At 36.3% G+C, this 13208-nt stretch overlaps 1 protein-coding gene and 1 non-coding gene across 2 annotated transcripts in view; both read right to left on the reverse strand.

The window, feature by feature from the left end:
• LOC135705750 (LIM/homeobox protein Awh-like) overlaps window positions 1-13208 on the reverse strand; it is a 99896-nt gene that overhangs the window by 51466 nt on the left and 35222 nt on the right. The window lies entirely within an intron of this gene.
• Window positions 4851-4948, reverse strand: LOC135708668 (U12 minor spliceosomal RNA). Its single transcript, XR_010518308.1, has one exon. It is a non-coding gene; the product is annotated as a U12 minor spliceosomal RNA (small nuclear RNA).

The raw sequence follows: 13208 nt of genomic DNA on the forward strand, positions 1-13208 counted from the left end.
AAAAATTAAAAATTAAAAATTTCGCTTATCGTCTTTCGACCGCAGAATATCTAAATCAAAACATTGTGATGTTCATTATACAGATTTGGCAGAAAAAATCTCCCTTCCTGTTCGTTCCTTATCATCCAAATGCAAACCACATTGTTGACGTTACTCTTATTGCTATATGCTGTCAAATGAATTTCATGGGCCAAAGTTAGGAACATAGAAAAGAAATGTGTCCCTAAAGTTGGGTCCATGATTTACTTGTGAAAACGTTGTTAAACAATTAAAATAAACATAAAATATTCAAACAGTAACTGTGAGTTTTACGTCTAGTGTGTATTATCAGGTAATTCCATTCAATAAATGCCATAATCAGGCCATTTGATGATCGTCAGTGCAACCTTCCCATCTTAACCTTAGAAGTCATGGCGGCTAAAAACTCCGAACAGAGTGATATTCTCAACCAATGTATTACTTACGAGAGCTGAAAATGTATTGAAATGTTGTGATATAAATTGATTTGTGTGTGGTACACATTTATCAATCATCAGTGATCAATATTTTCCTTATTTTTTGTGTAATATTCCTTAATTAATTATTTATTTGCGTGATAGGCCGAATGAAAGGACTAGACCCACATTACATACCGTAACCCTACTTTCCGCAGTAGAGTGTTTCAAAATAGGTCAAGTCTGGAATTTCAAACGCTACCCCCTGGAATGGAAGTTTGGGGGTCAGAAAACCCTGCCAAAATTTGAAGTCATTTGGTTCACGGCAACCCTTTGAAGTGTGTATGGGGAAAACCGAAAAAATGTATGAGGGAACGAGTAACTTTCACATTCGCGGCTGTAGGTGACGCTGTAGTTGATCGATTTTCCTCGAGTAGAAAATGTAGAACCTTTGGAGTATTTTGACCACCTTGGCTCAAGACCGGATGTGAATCAGAGTTAACCCCGAAAAGGTCACTAGCGTTTCAAATGAACACCACCTGATCTGCCTTACTTTTGGGGAGGGCCTAACGCGCTTTGTGCCGTTTTTATTTTCCCGAACAGGCATACGAATAGCAATGATTGCATCGGTATAACTTTTTTGTTTCACCATGAAATTGGCTGACATTTTCACAGTAAGTAGAAAAAGGTTCAAAATTATGGTCTGCTATAAAGTGGAAAAGAATGGCCAAGTGGTTGCGGTATTATTCCGAGCCACAGCAACAGGCATATATGGCTAGTGCAACCCACAACCTGGTTCTAAATACTTAGTGTCCAACGGAAGGCCGTCCGTGATCCGGATCAACCTTAATTTCGATTATTATGCATTTTTGATCAAAGAAGGCCTTGATTATTCTCTGAAGAAAAATGGTGATTTTTTTATATATTAGCTTGTCATTGGCTCCGAGTGGTTATCAGGAAAGAGACTGAATTGGCGAGGTGATATCTTATCCATTTGACAGGTCTTCTGCTCGATTGGAATAACTTTTCCTATGACTGACAGATAATCGATTGTTCCAATTTTGACATGTCGTCTTTTCATAAATTCAGCCTCTTTAGTAATCAGATGACCCGCCGAAAAATGCGGAATATCCGTAAAATTGATTGCTGCGTAAATTTGATCAATGTGCTACGCATTAAAGCATAACAGACCCATATGGACTTTTATCAGAAATGAGTTATCCATTATAAGCGATTGCACACTACCAGCATTTTACACTGTGCACTAAAAGTTACATGTTTTGTTTAGAACACATTGTAACAAATAGCGAAACAACACGGATGGAAACTCCTTATACTTTTTGGCAAATTTCTATTGTTGATGATTCATAAAATGTATAAGTCAACTAATAAGCAGATGCCTTGCAAAAAGTTAATGAAGATCATGTGTCAAATGAAATGTATAAGCAGTCACACATACCTTTTATGCATTCTTATAGGACCTTTGTGGTTTGTCTTATGGAATGTGTAAGGCTGATGTTTGGCAAAAATGTATAAGTGAAACATATGAATAAAATAATTGATTTCTATTTCGTGAAGGTTATCCCATCCATAAGAGTCTTCGGAGAAATACATTTTCAGCAGCGTTTTTCTCGGCTTGCTATATGCTTTTCTGGGCAGTGTAGGCCTTGATGTTTTTCTGCAACTATGAACATAGACATTGACATAGAAGCTGGTCATCTGTAAAATTGATTGCTGTGTGAATTCGATCAAAGTAGGCCTTGATTTTTCTCTGCAACTATATGGAATGCGGTAAAATTGTAATTTATTATATATTAGCATAGCTATAAGATTTTTATAACATTTATGAGTGATGGTTTCTTAATTGAACACAGTGTAAGCACATTTAATAGCAATAAATGCATTGTTTTTTTTTCCTAGGGGAGCATTCTAGAGTTACTCTGAGAAACTCTTTTGCTCTCTGAGCGAATCTTTCTCTCATTGCTAGTGGATTTTTCCAAAATGTCTTATTTATTTCTAGACAACAATTCGGGTTTAAGGTTCGTCTAAGGTTTCACCTCGTTTGTTTTGAAAGTGATGAACAGCACCAGAAGACTTATATTTCACTGTTGTTGACTTTAACTATCTTGAATCATAACATGTGAATCAAACATCGGGATACAGAATAATGTTTCCTTATCGTCGGAGTCACACTCATGTTGCAGTTCTACCCGTTGGTTAAAAATTGTTTATAATCACTGCTAAACTTTAACTGAAATGGTTATGAAACTTTACGTTAACGTTTATGTGATACAGTTTTAACTCCAAAAAACCATAATACATAACGTTAAAACTTTATCACACAAACGTTCATGTAAAGTTCCATAACCATTTCAGTTAAAGTTTAGCAGGGATTATAAACAATTTTTAACTATTTTCGGTAAGGTCAAGTAATGGTTCGCATTTATGCGGGCAAGCAAACCGGAAAGCGGACAGTAAGTTTTTATTATAAATCAAACCAAAAAATGGATTGTAAATATTCTCTGCCTTTTTCTCGGACTTTTTAATCATTTTAATTCCTATTTCACGTAACATTTTAAAAGGGCCTACAACCAAAATATAAACAAACCAGAAAATAGATTGTAAATAATCTGCCTACTTCTATTCCTTTATAAGAACATCTAAGTTTTTTGTTAGCATTTCTACAGTTCAGTACACAATATCCAAATATTTAATACATGGTTGGCCGTTTTAGCGTGCGGGCCAATAAATGACTCGAAAAATTTTTGTGATCGGCCGTTTTGAAAATCTAGTTATTTATAATGATTTTTACCGGTTATGCGGAACATACCTACACGATTGGTAGCAATCAAGCGGTGCTATAGAAAGGTATCAAAAACCGATTTGCTTACATTTTGATTATATGCCCTTTTCAAATGTTACGCGAGATATGCCTTGTTTTTTTCCGATGCAGATCAGAGCAAATCAGAGTAACTCTGAGTAACTCTCAGCTAAAGAGACACTCGGATTAAAGCCGTCCTCCCCCTTGGTTTTTCACACTTTGTTTCTATTAAATCGACAATATGATAGATGATTCGAACACGCATCATCGTTATGCGGTATAAAAAAAGGTAAACAAAACAGATTCATCGTAGAAAATTATTCGTGGCTCGCGTTTTGAACGATACAAATTATATTTTTTAAGCAAATAATGTCTTCAAAAGTGGGGCCCATAGCCTAGTCAGTAAAGGCACGGTATTACCAAGCAGGAGGCGGCGGGTTCGATTCCGAGGGAATCTTTTCGGGTTGGAAATTTTCTCGACTTCCCTGGACATAGAGTATCATTATGGTTGCCACACAATATACGAATTCAAGCATTGGTATTGGCATCGAAAGCTTTCAATTAGTAACTGTGTGGAAGTGCATTTAGAACACTAAGTTGAGAGCACGCAATAAGCTAATATGCACTTTAAAATGCGAAGAAGAAGAAGAAGAAGAAGAAGAAGAACGTCTTCAAAAGTGAATTAACTTGAAAGTGCTTGTAGAAAAATGCTAGGGGCATCCCACTCTAAACGTTAGTACTAGTTTACATTAAATATGTTTAATTCTCTCATAAGTATTCTTAAGTATTTTTAAGTATTTTTAATTTTGCATAACTTCCATCGTAGCTACCGGTTGCTATTTTTGTTGTTTGTTGTTGTAAGCCTCGTCAATTTTATAGTTTTCGTCACTTATGAAATGGAATTAATTCTTGTTTGAATCTATTTTAATTGCAATAAAATCGTGATAATTGGTATATGTATTTCGATTATGCTTATCTAATAGTGTAAAAAAAATCGTGTGTTATTCGAATTACTGATGATTTAGAGTATAGAGGTTCTAGAACCTCTCTAGTTTTGAGCAGACTTTCCAGTGCGCTATCATGAATTTGGACTCCTCTACAGAGCTGTCCCAGATTCTCAAGAAAATAAGGAACCGTTGATTGACATGGCAGACTTCAGAATGTAACCAATAGTGCTAGCACAAGCTGTGCAAGTATGGAGAAGAATAAGTTCTTAGCTATGCCTATACAGGTCAACGATACCAGGGCCAGGGTTGTAACGGTTGACGTTTTTTACTGCACTCGCTTGGTTGTCGTGCACGACAGTCTGTTTGTATTCATACTCTCTTGCTCTACCGTCGTCTCTCTTACACAAAACAAACGGTAGAACAACATTCGAGCAAAAAGAAAATTATCAAATAACTAGGTATCATATGACATGTTTGATTTTATTCTAATTCGTCAATTTGGTGTAAATTGAACCATTTCTGATGAGAAATGTTATTTCTAGGACATCGTTGCTTGCTATTTTCAGAATTCACACAAGCACAACATCAACAGCTCAGTCTTCGGCGACAGTGTCGAGCCTGTCTTATGACATTTTAGTTTGGTACTGTCATTTGATCGCTTACGCAGTTGATGACAACTGCAGAGAGGAAGCTGAGCCGAGCGTTAGCAGGGCTCGTAATTTTCCTTACTCATTAGTTTAAGGCAAGTGTCGCAAGCAAAGGCAGTCGATTATCACAGAAAATGTGTCGACTATGGTGACCGCTTACAATACTGACCAGGGTTACGCAGCGCATTTGCCTGTCGACCTATGACGATGAAGCGAACCTTTTACAGTAGGAAATTGTACTGATTGCAATACGCTTTTCGGGGAACATACATCGGAAAACGGAGTTACTTTAGACTGGTAAAGTCGTTTAAGTAGCATTTTGCTAGTAGTCGATGTTTTCATTTGAACATAAATTTCCCAGTTTTAGTAATTGGAACCATCAACGACAAGGTGCTGGTGATTGAGGATTTCAAAAACTAGTCGTTATCATTCTGATCCGTAGTGGCAAATAGATTATCCCGGTTGAATCAAAGCGTTTCATGCGAGACTTTTACAGCTCGATCGTTCCAGAACGCGACACGTAAAATAAGTTGATTGGTTGGTTGGTTGTTTTTATTTAAAAGTTTCAACAATCGATACTAGTTTATTTACATGTCATGTATTAAAATAAATTGATTAAATTTATGTTTTACAATCGTTGCTGTTAGCTGATAGAACTAATGAAAAAATGGATTCGACACATCAACACATAGCAGATTGATAAGCCATCATGCTCAGCTCTAATAATGGTTTCTCATCTGAATTGACGGTTTCGAATCCGAGGAAATGCAGTTCATATTGTATTGTAGTTCATGTGTACTATGTACGGCAAAGTGCCATAATTCAGCGCAGCACCTAATTCCGTGCATTTTCCAAAAATTTTGCAGTATTTTTCAGTTTTATTTAAATTTATATTTTTACCTTGCACAAGTGGTTAATGCCTACCATCACGTTCAATTCAATTCAAATTATCTGCAATTTCTAATTATTTTAGAAATTTTCAAAACAGCCCGGAATTAGGCCTGCGCAGAATTATGGAACTTTACGGCAGAATAAACACGTTCGGTGCGAAGCTACAAGATGCGACTTTCCAGATGCCACAAGCTCGGTAACAAGTACAATGCGAATGGTGTGGAAAACCTTCACAACTTCTTGCTCAGATTCGATAGTGCTAAGAGTCTGTGTTACATGGCCAAATCATAACGGTCGAAAAGTACCTAATCTTATCACGCAACGATCGATAAAACCAAACGAACAACGAGGGGAAGGGTTCCATGATTGTCAACCTGACTTCTTCCTGTAACATGTCGAACGGATCATGCTAAATGCGCATCATAGTGTGATATATTTAATAGTGCAGGTACAATGCGAAAATGATGCAATTCGTTTCTAAATTGGAGAAATATTCAGGGGCTATTTTTTTTTCCATCGTTGACGATGCTTCTCCACTTTAATTTATAGGTGAATCGTTTTTGTAATGATCTTCTCTTATTCGAAGACCATATCTTGATGCCTACAAAATAAAAAGAAACATGGAAAATTTCATTTAAAGCTTAAAATATTAACACTGCAGTTTTCAAATATTCACACAAAATCCTTGGCGATATTCGATAATTAAACAATTAAAATGTGTTTAGCAACGGTGGTAACAACCTAATGCAAAATATAGGTTAAGTATTTTTAAGTATTTCCACGTATTCTACCCAAGCAACACCATTTGTTTCCCAGCGAATAACAACAACCATAGTGTGACTAAATGAAGGTCTAAATTATGGACAACGCATCACATATAAAACTTCATTGTACCTTAAAAAGCGCAGAAGGTGGAGTCTCTTTGCAACTTATGTTTGTTGCCAAAGGAGTTGCAAATCAGTTGCATGCAACATTCTTTTTTGATGACCCATGTTGCAAATGAGGTTTGGACTGACTTAACTGTAATGTTTTACTGACAAATTTAAAACAGTACAGTGATGTTTTCGAATACATGTTAACTACATTCTGATTAACCACATTTGTATATGTTTTGGATTATTTGTGTGGTGATGCGGAAAAAGAATACTGATGTTTTTATGTGTACTGAAAAATCAGAGATGACAATCGTAGAAGAAGTCATCTGAATAAACATATGAAATTAATGACTTTAAAAAACTTATTACTAATCCGTTTTTTTCAAGCGCATAAAGTTTTATGGTGAATTGAAACATTTTACTTCGATTAATTATACGCGCCTTATCGAAGTTTACAAATTGATGCCCAAATTTGCAGCTCAAAAATTAATAGAATTAAAAAAATTTACTTCGCAAAAAAAATTAAATTCAATCTTTTGGAAAGATTACAGCTGTTATAAGTGTTTCATGTTTTTATGATAATATGGTGTGAATAATCGTGAATAAATTGAAAAAAAAATTAATATATTTATTTGCGGTGGATTACATATGGCTGCCAATATTCCGACCAGCATTATAGTTGTGTACATTGCGGGTTAGAATTTCCAGTACAATAATATTTGTTTGTTTGTGTCTATGATTAATGTTGGGTTTCACTCTAACCGAACAAAATTAACATGAAGATGAGTTCTTAAAACTCAAAATTTTGTTTAAAAAAAATTTAATAACCAACGGCAGGGTTGCGGCCATTATTTTGCTATAAAAAGTTCTGCGTACATCGTACGGGTTAGGCAAAAGATGCGCGTTTGACTTTATACTGTCGCATTAATGGCCCTTCGCTCATTTTCAACTTCTATTCAATTTTCGTACTGCTGTACTCTAACGGAACTACCCACCTACCCTTTCCTAAAAGATCATTCTCTAGCTAATAAATTTTCACACTAAAGCTTCATGTTAGCATTTCCAACCAACTCTATATAAAGTTGTTTTTCAGAATTATGAAATCAATTTATTTATGATATTTTGTACTTCTTCGTTACAAGAACGAGTTTTAATGTATGTGTTTGACACATAAAATCTGTCAATTTAGCTAAGTTTACCGGTTTCATGTGTCAAGCACATACTTTACGATTTCTTCTTGTATCTTGCAAGTGTAAAATATCTTCATAACATCTGATAATTTAATAATCCCGAAAAATATTAGTAAGAAATTTCTAGACTTCCACGCTCCCCCTATTCTATTACATAACTTGTGGATGACACCAAGCTATTTGAAAAAGATATAATCCTCAAAAAATCATTTGTTTCCAAAGATAAAAAATTAGCATAAACATGTTTTAAAATGCATCATGCAAAAAGTTGGACTCCCAACAAAACAGAAAGGTGGGTTTTGTATGGTTTTGAGCCCATATTTTTACGATGCTGTCTGAATAAATTAATTTACACGTAAATGTTCATAAAAAAGAAGAAAATGGAAGCTGCAAAGTAGTTGGTTGTGGTGCACTGTATGCGGCATTCAAAAACGTCATGAGAAAACTTGAACCATTTATGTAAGTCTATTTATATGCTCATTCATATTGTACTTAGAGAAAGCTGGATGAATTTAAGTGAACTATTGTTTAACACGAACAAATAAATAAATAAATAAATGTAAAAATGCAACTTCAAAAAATATACCAGCTAGTTGCTGCGTAGCATCAATTTCAGGTTTGTTCAAAAATGCTTGCTTTTTGACCGGTTGATCGATCATAATATTACAGGGCACACACTTTCCAACAATTGGAGTATGGGATCGATATTTTGACGCTTAGATTTATATCTTCAAACGCTCTGGATTCAAACTTCCATTTTACAGCGCTCTGGCTGTTCGAAAATAGTATCTTTACAAAGACTAAATTTAATATTTTTGATCAGGTGGTGTGACACCAGCTCTGGAAGTGTGAATCCCAAAGGAGTCATAGTCTGGAACCGGACTGGTGAAATCTAGATCCTTTTTTGCGGTAATTTCAATAAATGTCCTCATTACCGTAGATTCCAATTTAAATAGATTCGCATCAATTACCATGGTGATTTGACTCATTGTATGAATGGAGAATCAAAGCAATTTTTTTTTTTTTTTGATTACACAAACCGTAACTTTTTTTCGTCATCAAGCCATTACTCACTCAGCTTTAAAAAAATAACTCGTGATTATAATGCAAAGCCTTCTATCGAAATTCCGAAAAAGTACAAATCAACAACAACATTACACCATTAGAAAATAAAGTTGATCTTATTGAGTTCTTTATTATTCTGCACCTTTAACGAATGAAAACGCTCACATATAACCAATATCAAGTAAAAAATTCTGAATTGATTCATTTTTACACGTTTGGAATATTTGTGAACATTCTTCATTATAGCAACATGAATTTGGCCGGTAGTGTACGTTTCATCCAGATATAATTTAAGTCACTGAGCTGTTACTAAAATGTAAAATAGTACGTTACAATAAGGTTGCTATTTTTCAAGACATCATGAAAGTTTATAACAAGTGTTTTATGCGTTGCAGATGAATGAATATTAAACTTAATGTTTCTTATTAAACTGCAACAACACCGCAACGGTTTGTCAACAAAGCGGCACCATTACGTATTATCGATGGTATCCATGTCCCAGTTATGTTGAAGATAAGTAGCAAATGCGTAGTTTGAACAATCATAGAGTTAGTTTAGTATGTGCGTGCTTTAAACGTCACTTTTCAGTAGCAATGCGGCATCGAGTGATGCGAGATCGGTGCAGCTCTTCCATTAGGAGCAATCAATTTCGGCGTTAGGATCCTCTAGTTCTAACAATCGCCCGCTGGTGCAGTTTCCAGTTCGCCAGCAGTTCCGGCAAATATAAGCTACAAGACTTTTCGGAACCGCTGCAACATCACCTCCGACGGCGTTCAACTTTTCCGCTGATTGAAATGCTGCTAGCAAGGGAGCTGCCGCATTCTCGTTCGCCGGTGCTAATTGATAGCTGCAGTCGAGGATCCCTTTGGAATGCGCAACGGATCTGCTGATATTTAGCCTAAGAGCTGGAGATGGTGAAAATGTGTCACCAGGACCCATCCGGACGGCTTCGCGGTGTCTTTTCCAGTTGTGTTTATCATTATTTGTATAATCTATGGCTTGAACGATTGAAAATATTTTTGATTTATGGAGTTCAAATAAATTTATTTCGCTTTTGTGGCTATCGTTTTTGCTTTAGTTCACGTTAGTTACCACTATCCTCCGCCGTCTGTGATCTTATCGTCCTCGTCGTGATCTTCCTCACCATTGTTAATTGCTAGTCCTATTTCCTGTGCAGATGTAAGCCCATGCATTACGATTTATTTGCTTTTGTCAATGTAGTCCAAAATTGTTTTACAAAATCAAAGCGACATGACATATTTGAGCCATGGAAGATACTAGATGGTCGCAACAAACCTTTACAGTAACAACTTGACCCAGTTGGTTGCAAAACGAGGTTTGAAAACTTAAAGATTCATAGCGAGATTGCAAATAGGTTCTTAATCACATCTTGGTTCGTTAACTCTTTACTAACATCTCAAAACAGTTGATCAACAGATACAAAAAACATATCATTCACACTCTGTTGCAACCAAGTTTCAAAAAACTTAATGTTTTTTTGAATTCTCAATAAACAAATACAACACAAGTTAGATTTGTTGCTCAAGTGTTTCATACAATATCACGTAGCATATAACTTCATACAAATTTGAGTGTAACATGTTTGCTCCTCCCATTTGATGCATAATTTGAGAGGTCATCCAAGCAGTACATTAAAACAGTTAGGTTTCATTATTTTGACCTAAAGTAAATCAAGCAACATACTTTAAACAGTTTAGTATCAAGATGTATTTCTCGTACCATTTAAGAGATTTCGGGGCAACTAAAAAAAAAGTAAAATAATTGACGATGTTTTCTGTGTTGCTTGGGTAGGTACTTGTAAGAACTTTCTGAGTATAACGCGAGAAATATAAAGTTTAGAGTGAGATGCCCCTAGGAAATTTGTATTTGTTTTTAGTGTGGTTCTGAGAAGTAAAAGCTAGTGAAAACAGGTATTGAAAGTTTGTGCCGTGAGCAGAACAAAATTGACTGATCGATCTTATTAATGCATTTTTTACGAATGCGTGAATGAATTGGCAATATTTTGGTGGAAAAGTGTTTAAATGTGTATCCAGATTTTATTTATACCATTCTGGCCCATTTTTTAACGTGTGTTATTAGTAATTTACTATTAGGCAGGAAGATGTCTTTCGTACGCATACCAAAAAACGTTAATGATTGTGGTGACAGCCATTGTTGCATGACGTGCCGTATCACCTTAACAAATAATCTATCGAACTTCAACTTAGTTCTTCTCAATATGACGGAATTGTTACATTGGTCTCTTTTGAAAAGTACTCGAAAATTGCCAAATTGAGAAAGCCTAGGATTTATCCATGTTACGCCACTGTTTATTACCATATTTGGTCTAAAATTGACAAAAGCATGCAACCTTCAAGCCCAAAAGTTTCCCATTCCAATACAGCAAACACAAAACACAACTGCGAAGCCAAAATTTGATTGATTTGATCATCATCGGTCATCAGGTTTATGATTCTTTGTACAACACAGCGTGACTGATCGAACATTGCTTCATAGCCACAAAGAAATTGAGTTGCTTGCCTTTCCGAAGATGAAGATCCGTACATCATCGTTTAGACGGGAATCGATGGCAGATTTGGCAACGAGAATGATTAATGATTCGCTCACCTTACCATTCTGCCATCATCAGTCAGTAGGACGATCGATGGCACATTATGGGAACTTACCTCGACGGGAATCACATGTACCTACCACCATGATCGCGTGAGCCTGATTGTCCAACTTTCGCTGTTATCTGCGCTTTTAAAAAAACATGTGACAAGACGATAAAGCCGCTCACTAAACAACATAATATGTTAATATCAATAAAACTGTTGAAATACTACCGTTTTGTTTTCGGTTGCGGTTAAGCGATTAAATTGAGGAGAGAAGAAATGGATGGAGTGTGCGGTTCCGAAGGAAGCAATTTCCCAGAGCTGCAGCGGAGAACCCGATTCGAGGCTAATAAAGCCGAATGTCACATATTTTATCCTAAAGATGCTTGGAATCGGGCACGTTTCGAGTCTTCACCGTTTGTTTTCTCATCCATATTCCGTTTGAGGTGCATTCTTGGACCCTCGTCGACTGTGTCAATCTGGTTTTTATATCTTATCATGTCGGTTTATGTAGCAGTATCGAATTTCGATGGTATGGTTTTTTTTTCTCTTGGATTATTCTGAATAACCTCTGCTTCCGTTTTCGATTCGATTTGATTATGTAAAAGGGGTATCATGACTCTAGATGCATATGTACCAGCATTTACCATGTGTCAATAAATTTTAATGCTTTTGAGGCCTCCAACTTAATTTGCCAATTGAACTGTAGCACTATTTAAAAGTCGCTAGTTTGGTGCACCATGATATTGAGCCAGGTAATAAGATATTTGCCGTGAACTACAACAAGTAGAAATTAGTCATCACCTCTCCAAAGTTCAATCGAGATACCAAATCGATCTCTATCGACAAATAACTGCTCATCTGGTTGTAGCGTAATAGGTCTGAAATGATAAACGATCCATATCCGGTGGGAGCAAGCACAGTTACTCTGGGAAAGGTCTTGCCAATTGAATGATCTTTACGACCGTTCGACACGCATTACTGCGGGTGACCATTTCGTGCTGCCACATAGAAACTATTTAAAATAATTAAGCAGCCTCAACTAACTCTAACTTGTCTTTGCGGGCCCAATCGGAAGCACCATGAAAACAACACAATGGATCGTTTCTTAGAACATTTTACGAGCTTTTCCGCGCTGTCTTTCCATGTATGAATGGAGCACCATCCTGTGGTTCCCCAATGGCAAACTGGCACAAGGCTGGCCCAAGTGCAATCTCCATTGCTTCCCAACTAAACAAAAAAAAAACATACCAAAAGTGAAAAGATGGTAGATAACAAATTCCACATAGCTGCCCGAGACATTCGTGCGGTGAAGATTTTGCTGCGTTGTTGTGCACAACACTCATGACTAACAACACACATCCCAACCTTGGATGATTTGTACATTTTAGATTCTTTACTGTTGCTGTTGGTACTATGTTACCCATTTGGCGTGGGTACGAATTGCTTTGATGTAGGTATTGATCGAGAGGATATTTTGATTTGCGCTATCACTTCCAATCACAACATTCAAATCACCCCTTTGGTGGTTTTCGGTTGAAGCGATACGTATGCAGCAGCAGCATTTTTGGATTCAATCGGATGGGAAGGAATCAGCAATCTAAATCAAACATCTGTAGGTACGGAACTCAGATGGTACGAGTTTTTCTGCGGGAAATCCAATGTTTTGCTTATCGGTTGTTTTGATTGGGAAACAGTTGGAAGCTGTTTATTGTTGGACCAT

The sequence above is a fragment of the Ochlerotatus camptorhynchus genome, unplaced genomic scaffold (genome assembly GCF_037179485.1).
Source record: "Ochlerotatus camptorhynchus isolate MF236.1 unplaced genomic scaffold, CSIRO-AGI_Acam_v1.1 ptg000002l, whole genome shotgun sequence".
Classification (NCBI taxonomy): domain Eukaryota; kingdom Metazoa; phylum Arthropoda; class Insecta; order Diptera; family Culicidae; genus Ochlerotatus; species Ochlerotatus camptorhynchus.